Source organism: Sceloporus occidentalis, unplaced genomic scaffold (assembly GCF_023333645.1).
Source record: "Sceloporus occidentalis isolate IW3139 unplaced genomic scaffold, rSceOcc1.0.p SCAF_25, whole genome shotgun sequence".
In the NCBI taxonomy this organism is placed as follows: Eukaryota; Metazoa; Chordata; class Lepidosauria; order Squamata; family Phrynosomatidae; genus Sceloporus; species Sceloporus occidentalis.
In genome coordinates, this window is record NW_028317005.1 from 1,911,927 (window position 1) to 1,925,534 (window position 13,608).

Below are 13,608 nucleotides of genomic sequence, written 5' to 3' on the forward strand. Positions count from 1 at the left end.
TAAATCATATACTGAATCTGATTTAACCTCACTTTAGCTTAGTGGGTTTGAGAGCGTCTGCCTAGAGGTAGACTTATAGTAAGGAAATATAGCTTTAGGCTAGCATAGTGGTAGGCTAAGCTCTTAGGCCCGTGTAAATTCAAATTAAAAATAAAATACTGCTAGTTATTAAATAGTTAATCTTGAGTTAATAATTTCAATAACTTTAGGATTTTGGCAGATTGCACACAGCACAGTGCAGTAGTGCATAGTTTTACTTTTTAAGCAGTAGCACTGAAGAGAACTTCCTCTAATTTTTTTGTCTTTAATTCGTTTTTCCTTTTTTTTATTTTTATTTTTTTATTTTTTTTTTTATAGTTTTTTAAACACTACACTACACTACACTACACTACACTACACACACAACACAAAATTTGAAATGGATCCTCCTTTTGGGACTAAGGAGGGACAAGCTCCATCTACCACCACCACCACCACCACCAGCACCACCACCAGCACCACCACCAGCTCTAAGATGCAGCCTTTGCGTCAGTCTAGTCGGCCAAGTAGGCCAAGCTCTCGCTTATCATTTGGGGAAGCATTGCTTGAAGGATCATCAAGTAAAGGAAAGGCACCAAAAGCAGGCAGTAGTAGTGCGGCTAGGCCCACAAGCTCTATGGTTTTTTACGGAAAGCCTAAAGCACCAGAAGCACGTTCAAAGTTAAAGGGTAGCACAAGTAGTACCAGCCCAGTGACTAAAAAGAAGTGCCTTTTGCCCCAAGCAGCATCTTCCCCATCCACCAGCAGCATGCAAGGTACCAAGCAGAGCCAAATTAGCAGCAAGACTCAGAGGGGTCCCAAACCAAAGCGATCTCATTCCTTTGTAGGGAAAACCACCACCACCACCACCCCCGCCTCTACCACCACTAGTGCTGCGCCTACTGTTCCCACTGGTACCGCCACGCCATGTCCTCCTAGTACCTCTAGCAAGCCACCAAGTCCTTACAAAATTTTTGTAAAGACAGTTAGAGAGAGGGCTACACATAGTGGAACTCCACCTAGCGAGGTAGCAGAGGAGCCTGAGACTGAGAGGCCAAGTGCAGAGTCTATTCTTCCTGCTCGCACTACTACTAGTCACGAGTCTCACGACGATATCAGTCTTAGCTCCAGCCTAGCAGGAATTCCATTCGATCTGGCTAATGAAGAGCTAGACTATGAGCCAGAGGAAGTAGAGGAGATGAGTGGTCAGGAATCAGATTCCTCAGGGAGCAGTGTCCAAATGACTAGTGCACAATTTTCCCCTGAGCCTCCACCTTCTCCGCTACGATCATCACCATCACCACCACCAGCAGCAGCAGCAAAACCTAGCAAATCTAAAGCAATTAGCAGTCCCACTATGGCCAGTACTGTTACCACCAGTCCCACCACCACTAGTTCTGCCTCTGTTCATCCACCCCGAGCAGTAAGAGCAGCACCCAAGGCACACTCCAAGGCTATGCGCGCCCCAATTTGGGAGCACTTTGAAAATGTTGAAGAAGGGCGCTATGGAAAGTGCAAACATTGTGGGAAGCTAATAAGCAGAGGGAAAGTGTCTGGCCATTTTACCAGTGCTAGCATGAAGCATCACCTCAGCACTCAACACAACGCTGTGCTATTGGGGAAAGATGCAGAGGTAAAACTTAGTGCAGGCAGCATAGCTGGTGGCCGTGGAAAAACCCCAACAGCTTCTTCTTCTGAGCCAATAGCAGCAGCAGCAGCAGCAGCAACTAGTGCTGGCAGCCAGAGACCAAGGCAGGTTGGAGCACTGCATGCCCAGCCCACCCTGGAAGAATTTGGGGCATTCCACTCCAAGAGAACGATGCCCAAACAGCAGGCCAATAAAGTAACGCGACTTATTGGTCAGTTCATTGCTGTTGGAGGGGCATCCTTCTCCATGATTGAAGGGGAGCCTTTCAAACAATTGATGGCGGCTGTGGCTCCACAATACACAGTTCCGTCACGTTCCACTTTCAGCAGGAACATTGTCCCCTCGCTGTATCGGTCCTGTGTTGCAGCAGTGAAAGAGGAGCTTTCCAAGGCTGCTGGTCAGTGTGTTCATTTCACTACAGATTTGTGGAGTGCACCTAGCGCCCAGCATGCCTTTCTTTCTTTGACAGCACACTGGTGGCAGCCCGGTGTGTCTAAGGAAGTTGCTGCAGCAGGCTACCGATCATTCCTTCTCCATGCAGAAGTGATGGATGAAAAGCACACTTCCCAAAATATTCTGCATGCGATTAGGAAAATGTTTAGCCTTTGGGTGGGAGCAGAGGCGGGCACCAATGTTGAAGTTGGTTTTGTGGTAACTGACGGAGGTGCCAATATGGTGAAAGCGCTGCGAGATGGTCATATTGTTGGTGTGCGCTGTGCAGCCCACATCATCCATCTTGTAGTGAAGGCAGCAATGTCAGAAGGAACTAATGTGGCAGCAGTAGTTCTGTCCCGCTGCAGAAAGATCGCTGGGCACTTTCACCATAGTGTTAAGGCTAGCCAACTTTTGAGGGAAGAGCAAGAGAGGTCAGGTCTTCCCGTACACTGCCTACGTCAGGATGTCAGTACACGGTGGAACTCCACGTTAGACATGCTAGAGAGGATTTTGGAGCAGCAGAGGGCAATCCATAATCTTGCCTCAGAGCACAATATTGGGATTACCTCTCCATTGAATAGGGAGGATTGGACAGTGATCGCCCAGCTAGTGGCAGTCCTTAAACCATTCAGGGATGCCACAGAAAATTTAAGCTCAAACACTGCCAGTCTGGCCCAGGTAATCCCAGTGTTCTCCCATCTAGGCAGCAAGATGGATGTGTTCCTTGGAAACCGTGAGGCTGTTCAAGGTGGCACTCTACATCCTGACGTAGCAGCCATAGTCAGGAAGCTGAAGGATCTGCTAAAAGTACACCTTCGCAAGCGAATGGAAGAGAGTCCCGAAATGATGCTAGCGTGCCTTTGTGATCCAAGAATTAAGGGAAAGCTAGCTTTGAAATTCAATGTTCTCAGTAGCTACCGGGAGCAATTGGTCAACAAGGTGCGTGACTGGCAGCGTAAAATGGGAATGCTGTCCGAGGAGGGTGAGGTGCAGGAGGAGGAAGAGATGATGTGGTCTGCTACCCCTAGCAGCAGCATCAGCAGCAGTGCCACAAGCAGCACAACACAGCTGAGTGGAGCAGCTGCGTTTTGGGAAGAGGCACTTGGCAGTATAGTTGGACCATCTGACAGAGCTAGCAGCAGAAAGGAGAGTAGTGCTGCTGAAATGGTCAAACTTTACCTCTGTGAAGTTCCTTCTGCTCCTAATGTTGATCCTCTTAGCTACTGGGATGAAAAGAAGAGTGTGTGGCCTGCACTCTCATGGGTTGCGCAGCAGCTTCTATCATGTCCGCCAACCACTGTTCAAAGTGAGCGCGTGTTTTCTATGACTGGAAACATACTGAGTCCACAGCGCTCACGCATGGCACCTCATCTGATGGAGCAGATTGCCTTTCTTAAATTCAATCTGCCCAAATTGGGTTACCCAGCTCTTAGCTTGGAAAGTTAAATTTTTTCTCTCTAATGTTTAAGGTAGTTTCTCCCCCTGGTTGCACTTGCTGCGGTGTGGCAATGCCTGCTACCTCCGCTGGTGTAGCCAATTTACGCTAGGGCCTAGTGTCTGAGCTCTGTAAGTCCGCTCCCAAACGCCTAGGACTGACAGTCTTTGGATGCTTTGCCCTGGGGTGAAACAGGTGAGTGGGTCGTCAATTGCCCACTCATTCACCTTTTTCCGTTTCCAACGCTGCTGCTGGTGGTGGTGCCAGTATCTTTTGCCAGTTCGCTTCCTGGCTGAAATCATGCCTCAGATGTCCCTAATGGAAAGGGTAGTTTCTCCCCCCTGGTTGCACTTGCTGCGGTGTGGCAACGCCTGCTACCTCCGCCGGTGTAGCTAGCTTATGCTAGGGCCTTGTGTCTGAGTTCTGTAGGTCTGCTCCCAAACGCCAAGGACTGACAGTGCTTGGATGCTTTGCCCTGGGGTGAAACAGGTGAGTGGGTCGCCAATTGCCCACTCATTCGCCTTTTCAATGCTGCTGCTGGTGGTGGTGCCAGCATCTCTTCTCTGCCAGTTCGCTTCCTGGCTAGAGTCATGCCCAAAATGTCCCTAATGGTAAGGGCAGTTTCTCCCCCCTGGCTGCCTCTGTTTGCGGTGTGGCAACGCCTGCTACCTCCGCCGGAGTGGCCAGCTTACGCTAGGGCCTTGTGTCTGAGCTCTGGAAGTCTGCTGCCAAACGTCTAAGACTGACAGTGTTTGGGTGCTTTGCCCTGGGGTGAAACAGGTGAGTGGGTCGCCAATTGCCCACTCATTCGCCTTTTCAATGCTGCTGCTGGTGGTGGTGCCAGCATCTCTTCTCTGCCAGTTCGCTTCCTGGCTAGTGTCATGCCTCAAATGTCCCTAATTGTAAGGGCAGTTTCTCCCCCCTGGCTGCCTCTGTCTGCGGTGTGGCAACGCCTGCTACCTCCGCCGGAGTGGCCAGCTTACGCTAGGGCCTTGTGTCTGAGCTCTGGAAGTCTGCTGCCAAACGTCTAAGACTGACAGTGTTTGGGTGCTTTGCCCTGGGGTGAAACAGGTGAGCGGGTCGCCAATTGCCCTCTCATTCGCCTTTCCAATTTTTCAATGCTGCTGGTGGTGGTGGTGGTGGTGGTGGTGCCAGCATCTCTTCTCTGCCAGTTCGCTTCCTGGCTAGAGTCATGCCCAAAATGTCCCTAATTGTAAGGGCAGTTTCTCCCCCCTGGCTGCCTCTGTCTGCGGTGTGGCAACGCCTGCTACCTCCGCCGGAGTGGCCAGCTTACGCTAGGGCCTTGTGTCTGAGCTCTGGAAGTCTGCTGCCAAACGTCTAAGACTGACAGTGTTTGGGTGCTTTGCCCTGGGGTGAAACAGGTGAGTGGGTCGCCAATTGCCCACTCATTCGCCTTTTCAATGCTGCTGCTGGTGGTGGTGCCAGCATCTCTTCTCTGCCAGTTCGCTTCCTGGCTAGTGTCATGCCTCAAATGTCCCTAATTGTAAGGGCAGTTTCTCCCCCCTGGCTGCCTCTGTCTGCGGTGTGGCAACGCCTGCTACCTCCGCCGGAGTGGCCAGCTTACGCTAGGGCCTTGTGTCTGAGCTCTGGAAGTCTGCTGCCAAACGTCTAAGACTGACAGTGTTTGGGTGCTTTGCCCTGGGGTGAAACAGGTGAGCGGGTCGCCAATTGCCCTCTCATTCGCCTTTCCAATTTTTCAATGCTGCTGGTGGTGGTGGTGGTGGTGGTGGTGCCAGCATCTCTTCTCTGCCAGTTCGCTTCCTGGCTAGAGTCATGCCCAAAATGTCCCTAATTGTAAGGGCAGTTTCTCCCCCCTGGCTGCCTCTGTCTGCGGTGTGGCAACGCCTGCTACCTCCGCCGGAGTGGCCAGCTTACGCTAGGGCCTTGTGTCTGAGCTCTGGAAGTCTGCTGCCAAACGTCTAAGACTGACAGTGTTTGGGTGCTTTGCCCTGGGGTGAAACAGGTGAGTGGGTCGCCAATTGCCCACTCATTCGCCTTTTCAATGCTGCTGCTGGTGGTGGTGCCAGCATCTCTTCTCTGCCAGTTCGCTTCCTGGCTAGTGTCATGCCTCAAATGTCCCTAATTGTAAGGGCAGTTTCTCCCCCCTGGCTGCCTCTGTCTGCGGTGTGGCAACGCCTGCTACCTCCGCCGGAGTGGCCAGCTTACGCTAGGGCCTTGTGTCTGAGCTCTGGAAGTCTGCTGCCAAACGTCTAAGACTGACAGTGTTTGGGTGCTTTGCCCTGGGGTGAAACAGGTGAGCGGGTCGCCAATTGCCCTCTCATTCGCCTTTCCAATTTTTCAATGCTGCTGGTGGTGGTGGTGGTGGTGGTGGTGCCAGCATCTCTTCTCTGCCAGTTCGCTTCCTGGCTAGAGTCATGCCCAAAATGTCCCTAATTGTAAGGGCAGTTTCTCCCCCCTGGCTGCCTCTGTCTGCGGTGTGGCAACGCCTGCTACCTCCGCCGGAGTGGCCAGCTTACGCTAGGGCCTTGTGTCTGAGCTCTGGAAGTCTGCTGCCAAACGTCTAAGACTGACAGTGTTTGGGTGCTTTGCCCTGGGGTGAAACAGGTGAGTGGGTCGCCAATTGCCCACTCATTCGCCTTTTCAATGCTGCTGCTGGTGGTGGTGCCAGCATCTCTTCTCTGCCAGTTCGCTTCCTGGCTAGAGTCATGCCCAAAATGTCCCTAATGGTAAGGGCAGTTTCTCCCCCCTGGCTGCCTCTGTTTGCGGTGTGGCAACGCCTGCTACCTCCGCCGGAGTGGCCAGCTTACGCTAGGGCCTTGTGTCTGAGCTCTGGAAGTCTGCTGCCAAACGTCTAAGACTGACAGTGTTTGGGTGCTTTGCCCTGGGGTGAAACAGGTGAGCGGGTCGCCAATTGCCCACTCATTTGCCTTTCCCATTTCCTTTTCCATTTCATTATTTTCCTTCTGATACACAACCAACCAAACATAACACACACAATAACACATATAACACATATAACACACAGTGACATCACACATAACACACATACACACACACTTACAATGCACAAAACACAAGGACCTTTTCCTTGTTATTTGCCCTGGCCTTCACTCACTAATAGCATTACATTAACACTATAACTCACACTTCACCCTATAACATTTTTCCATCCACATACCTGCCAACAGACCCAACTTTTTCAGGGACAGTCCTGCTTTTTTCCAGTCCTGTCCCATCTAATTTAGCTAAACTAGGTATGCAAAATGCAAATACACATAGGTAGTTATAGCTCGGTAGGTAACGCTACTATAAACATTTAATAAATATAATCAAGTACTAAATAATAAATCTAACTTTAAAATACATTTAAATAAACCCCTATTTTTTTTTAAAAAAAAACATTAAAATTTAATTATTATTATTTAGACATAATCCATCTTTAACCAAACCAGTGCACTGCTACTAATCTTAAACATAACCGTACATTAACCCTAAGCTATTTTTTAGTTCTTGTCCAACATTTTTCCATCAGCATACCTGCCAACACACCCAAGATTTTGGTGGACAGTCCTGCTATTTTCCAGTCCTGTCCAATAAGTAAGTTGGGTTGTTGCAAAGTATGCCATTGTAAATAGGTAGCAAATGTTAGGCATGTAAAGTGGTCCAAAATCAATTTAAAAATGTAAAATATTCCCTATTCTTTTATTAAACATCTATGGACAGTACACCTCGGTATGTGTGTGCAACTCTATTGGTCGTTTCGGCAGGGGGCTCGCCTGCCATCAACGAATGAAGTGCATTCTGCAGTTCTGCAATTCACTCGTTGATGCCAGACCAGCCCCCTGCCGAAACGACCAATAGAGCTGCACACACGTACCTTCACGGCAGCTGCTGCTGCTGTGATGTGTTATTAACCCCGTATTAACCCCTGCTAGGCAACCAGGAGGAAAACGAAGATTAAACGAGCACGAAGAATGTCCGCGAATATTCGCCCGAAGAGAAGACAGGAACGGGCGAATATTCGCGGAATACGAAGATTTTTTTTTCCCCGAAGACGAGCACGAAGACGAACACGAAGAGCCCCCTGGTGCCCAAGTCTAATTTTAAAGAGGAGCCTGTATGATTGATTTGTGTCAAAAAATGTTTGTAACTATGACGCACAAGGTACTTAGCAAAGAGCTGAGGATATTTAAACATACAAGGTTACTCTTTTAGCAGCGGTATGTAAAAATTGTTTGTTTCTATAAACATTTACCTTTTGGCAGATATTAGAGATGCTGATTTAATAAAAAAAGCTTGCTCCCTAGACTCCAAGTCACAGCTTGGAAAGCGGAGTGGGTTGAGGAACTGCAGAGGTGGGGTGGCTTCTACTATTTTTAGGTGTGAGTATGGGAGAGTGAATGAGAGTAAATGTGGGTACCAAGTGGGTAGGAATTAAAAATACCAATTCAAACCACATTGCCTGAAAATGAATGGGCCAAAAACAAAAATGTGTCTGAATCGTTTTTGGCCCACGTGTAGTTATTAGGAGATCATTGAGACCCCTGTTTGATTTCCAGCTGAGTTGCTTACTTTGTAATTGAAGGAGTCACTCTGTCCTCATCATAAAATAAATGTTATGTTTGAATCGTTTTTTTACCATCTAATTACAGCAATTACAGAGATCACTAGAAACTGAAACAGATATAAAATATTAAGACATACTAGTTCATGCAGGGGCGTAACTAGATGCCTCAGGGCCCGGGTGCGAGAATCTGTTAAGGGCCCCCCCACATCCATCCAGTAAATGCTGGAACCTAGGCATGATGGAACTCTGATTGCTGTTAGCAATCACACTCCTATCATGCCAAGTCAGTCAATACACGCTGGTACAGGATGGCTGTAAGTGATGTGCAGACCCCATACTGCTGGCAGCATCAATACACAAGGGGGGCAGCTAGCCAGGTTTCAGCATGTACTGGCTGACTTGGCATGATAGGAGTGTGATTGCTAACAGTAGTCACAGTCCCATCATGCCTAGGTTCCAGCACTTACACATCCATCCAGTAAATGCTGGAACCTAGGCATGATGGAACTCTGATTGCTGTTAGCAATCACACTCCTATCATGCCAAGTCAGTCAATACACGCTGGTACAGGATGGCTGTAAGTGATGTGCAGACCCCATACTGCTGGCAGCATCAATACACAAGGGGGGCAGCTAGCCAGGTTTCAGCATGTACTGGCTGACTTGGCATGATAGGAGTGTGATTGCTAACAGCAATCACAGTCCCATCATGCCTAGGTTCCAGCACTTACACATCCATCCAGTAAATGCTGGAACCTAGGCATTATGGGACTGTGATTGCTGTTAGCAATCACACTCCTATCATGCCAAGTCAGCCAGTACATGCTGGTACAGGGTGGCTGTAAGTGCAGACCCCATACTGCTGGCATTATCACTACACAAGGGGGGCAGCTGGCCAGGTTTCAGCATGTACTGGCTGACTTGGCATGATAGGAGTGTGATTGCTAACAGCAATCACAGTCCCATCATGCCTAGGTTCCAGCACTTACACATCCATGCTATCACACACACACACACTCATTTATTCATATAATCATTAATTCACAGATTCATTCCCTCAATCACACACACTCATTCAAACACCCTTCCCACCCCCTTACCTGCACTGCATCTCCCTCGATGCCGCTCACAGACTTCAGCAGGGGGCGCGGCCTCCCTCTGCCTTCTCTGCTAAAGCACAGAGGAAGTAGGAAGTCACGTGAACTCCGCTTCCTCTGTGCTGTCCAGAAGACCCTCCCACAAGTAAGTAGCAGGGCTTGAGGTGCGGCTCGTGTAAGATCGGTTGCCCTGGCTGCCGATCTTACGCGGGCCGCACCTCGAGGTCTCGCGGGCCGCATGTTGGACGCCCCTGCCTTATTTAAAAAAATAAATAAATAAATAAACGTAAAAAAGATTTCGGGCGGCCCCTTGGCTTGGGCCCCCCTGCCGCCGGGGCCCGGTCGCAGTCGCGACCCCTGCGACCCCGGTAGATCCGCCACTGAGTTCATGGCCATGAATGATAAATAAGACAGTCTCACAGTTGGGCAAGTAAATCAATTTTAATCCTCTACAAATGTTTCTGTACTTGGAAACTGGTTCCAGTAAAATCCTGTAATGCGACAAGACAACCCATTTCCTTCATAAGTAAACAGAAAAATCCCAAAATTATCATATTTACACTAAATGTATCTTTTTGATACATATCTCTTATCATATGATCATTACAGGCTTCATAAACTTCTATTCCAATATCTGTGAAATAAGTGATTTTCCTATTCACTGAGTATTAACTGCAGCTGGTCCCTTTAAAGTTCAATCACTCTGCACTTAAAAGGCTTAAGGCTAGGTTTCCACTTGGGTTTTTGTCCTGCGTTTTTTTCTTGATGAAAACTGCCACTGCATTCTCCTGTGTTTTGGCGTTTTTTCTGAAGTTTTTTCTGGCGTTTTTGCCTTTCTGTGGAAATTGCTTTTTTGACCTTAGGCAGTTTTTCCAGCCTTTACACGTTGGAATTTTCACCCAGCTAAAAGGGATTCGGATAAATGGCGAGTATCTGCCCTCTCCTGATGTCATTTTCTTGGTAGAGTTCTACTTAAACGCCCCGGCGGACCCTTTTGTCACTTTTCTGTGGTTTGTAAGGCATGCTTTATTCCGAATGTCTGCTCCTCTAGGAAGATTGGCCCCAAATGATGGTGCAAATTGTTTGCTGTTGCTTTTGGCAGGCAGGATCCAGTTGGTTTGTTTGTAATGGCATGTTTGTTCCAAATGGTGTAAAATTCAATATGAACTTTGTTTTGTGTGAAACTGTTTGTTTCCCGCCTATTTCTCGTAGGACACACAGATACTGGGTCCATCTGCATTGTAACTGTGGAAAAAAACGCCATAAAAAACGCCAAGGCAAAAAACCCACATGGCTTTTTCATGGCGTTTTTTCTCTCCCATAGACTTCTATTGGAGAAAAACGTCAAGATTTCCTTGCAAAAAACGCCAGAGTGTCAACATGCTGCGATTCTGAAAAACTGCCACAGAGCCCAAAAAAGCAGAAAAACGCCAAAGAGGACTGAAAAAACGCCAAACAGAAAAACGCCAAGTGGATATGGCATTGTGCGATTTCCTATTGAAGAACAGCTAACATCTGGCTGCAGCGTTTTTTCACAAAAAAAACGCCGTGTGGCTGAATTGGCGTTTTTATGGGCGTTTTTAGCAAAAAAAAAACAAGTGGAAACCTAGCCTTAGTGGCATACATGTCAATATATGGAATATATTTAGAGTACTTTAGCATGTAAATCAGCACTACAGTACCAGTACTATTGCTCCTGATGCTGATTGAGTGGGCTTGGTATGCAGGAAAAGACCATAATGTCCTTAATAAAACCCCTGTCTACTGAGTTTTGTGTTAAAAGGCTACAGTATCTCTTTCATACACATCCACTGTACACACGATTTATTATATGCTATCTACATAAATGTATTTTAGTGCATTTAAATATTTTTTAGTTCCCTCCATGTGACTTAACAGACTTAACAGCACTCCAGAAGTGTCTCTCCCAGCCAGACCACTGATCAAACCAGATGGTGACATCTTCCCGTGACGTCAAACACCCCTTGGATTGAGCCACATATTGACAAAAATAATGCTGGAGAGCACCAGCAGGTCATGGATAGGTTTAAATTTATGTAAAAGTAAAATGAAGAATTAAAAAAGAATTAATTATGTGTTACTTACATACCTAATACTTCATTAAAAAACTTTTTTTTAGAGTTAATACACAATAATTATTGAACCAATTTGTGGATTCCTATTTCAGCTCAGTAATCAGTTATTTGTATTCTACTCTTTCAAATCATTATGCATATCTACTGATAGTACAGATTTATCTCCTTTATCTATCTTCCGTGACTTATCATGGTTCATTTCTGTACACATATTTATTTTTAGAAATAACACCATTATTTTATTAAAACTACAGGCATGTTAATTTTCCCCATGACAAGTTAAACTGTGTCGGTGCTTTATGATGTATAGAAATTTATGGGTACATATAGACATGATTGATGGTAAATGTGAAATAAAATGTAATGTGAGATAAGACAAAAGTAGAGTCTTGTACAGAGTTAAGGTCACATAACATAAGATCTATTAAGGGCATTGTGTTCAGTTTATACTAGAGTGTGAGTGTTACTTGGAGATGCCCTTATTTCATATATGCTTCAGTGACAGTGTGGTGACATTTATCACTTTGCCCAGGGTTTCTAGCTCTGAGTTCAGACTTCTATTTATTGTTTGGGAGCGCCTGAACTCAACGGTTGCTTAATTGAGCTTGAGGCACACTTGTCTAGAAGGGAGTTTCAAACAATTTGCAACTCTTGAATAGACCTGAGCTGATAATTGGCTGGTTTTCTGAAACCAACTATGAGTAGAATAATCCAATAAAATGGGACTGGCTTTAATTAGGACAGAAAACATGGCTGCTTGCCAAATTTACTTGAACGTCAATGTTTTTTGTTTCACTAAATATGGTATACCCCAAAATAGGATATGCATGCCACCTATTCATGATTAGAAATAAGTCTTAATTTTATGCTGGAGTGACTCTGTCTTTTCAAGGCATCATTACTAGATACATTTTTCTAAGAAAAAGGCATAACTAGGGTTGTTGGCACCTGGGGAGGAATCAAAGGTCCTGCCACATGCCAGTGTTGTCTGGATGTGAAGGGAAGTGAAGGCAATGGTAAAGTTGTCTTTGGGGCTGCCCTAGGCCCTTTGGCTCTGGGGTAGGATCTCCCACTAAAAGATTGTGTGTGCCTTTTATGAAATGGAGCACTGGTACATCACGTCATATCCCGACAGGCCGTATTGTAAAGGTGTAGAGTATATTTTACTGAAGTGTAGGGTAGGCTGTGCTGAGCCTAGACAGCCTCCGTAGCTTAAATAGGTTGGTTGAGGAGATCGAAGATCTCGTTATAACTGGCCCATTGTTCGGCTGGACACTGAAGGGTTTGATGGTTTCATTGGTTAAATTAGGTATTTTAAGGTTCAGTGTGTTCTGCTACCACCTAGTGGACAAGTCCAGGTAAAACAATATTAAAAATCAGATGCTAACACTATATAGGATGAGTAAGGAAATGGTATACACAATTGCTCATGGAGCTTATTTGTTCCCACACAAGAATCACCTTTGCATAAAGCCACTGCCCCAAATATAATACCCTCTCTCGGGGATGGTCGTGTGTTAACATATGTGCTTTTTGGAGAGAGATCACTCTGATTCCCATACTATAAATAAATACAAATTAACAAATTAACAATAATGTATTACCTTACTAAAACATTGACCTTTGTGATCTTAGCGGCAGCTGGGCAACCCATTCCACATTTTTGGATTAAACCAACTCTACCCCATTTGAAAGTGGTAAAAGTGTTTCATGTGTCTCACAAATGTGCTCCTTTAATTTTTTAAAATACAAAATGAATAAACATATACTAAGAAAATATAAATCAACACTAGAAAAAAAAATTGTTCCATGATATATGCAAATGAATTATTCATGGTATTTTAAAGCATAATTTGGGAACTATATGCACATCTCATGATTCTCCGCCATCCATTTAGTTGGCTGAACATCATGGCAAATATAATAACTGCACTTGAAGTGCCAAATGTTACCACAACTGGTGATCACAACATAAATGTAGTAAATGTCAACAACTACAAACATGTTTTTCAGCAGTACACTTTTTTTTTTGGAGTGATTAAATTGCGGCTTTGTGTTTGGAAGGATAATTCAGAGTTTATTGGGTTCACATCAATAGCATATTTTTAAATGGAGAAAAAAAAAATTGGAACATGAGAACATGTAAACATTAAAACTATTATTGATTTTCCACATTTTAGGACTTTGAACGATGATGTATTGATAGTAGTATTTTGCCAGTTTGCTCTGCTCAGAAGCTCTATTCAGTATAGTGTACAACACACCTGTAATACCCAGCTGCTATTTTGCAAGTAGCAGACATGTGCTTTCAGATTTGTACAAATTTTAACA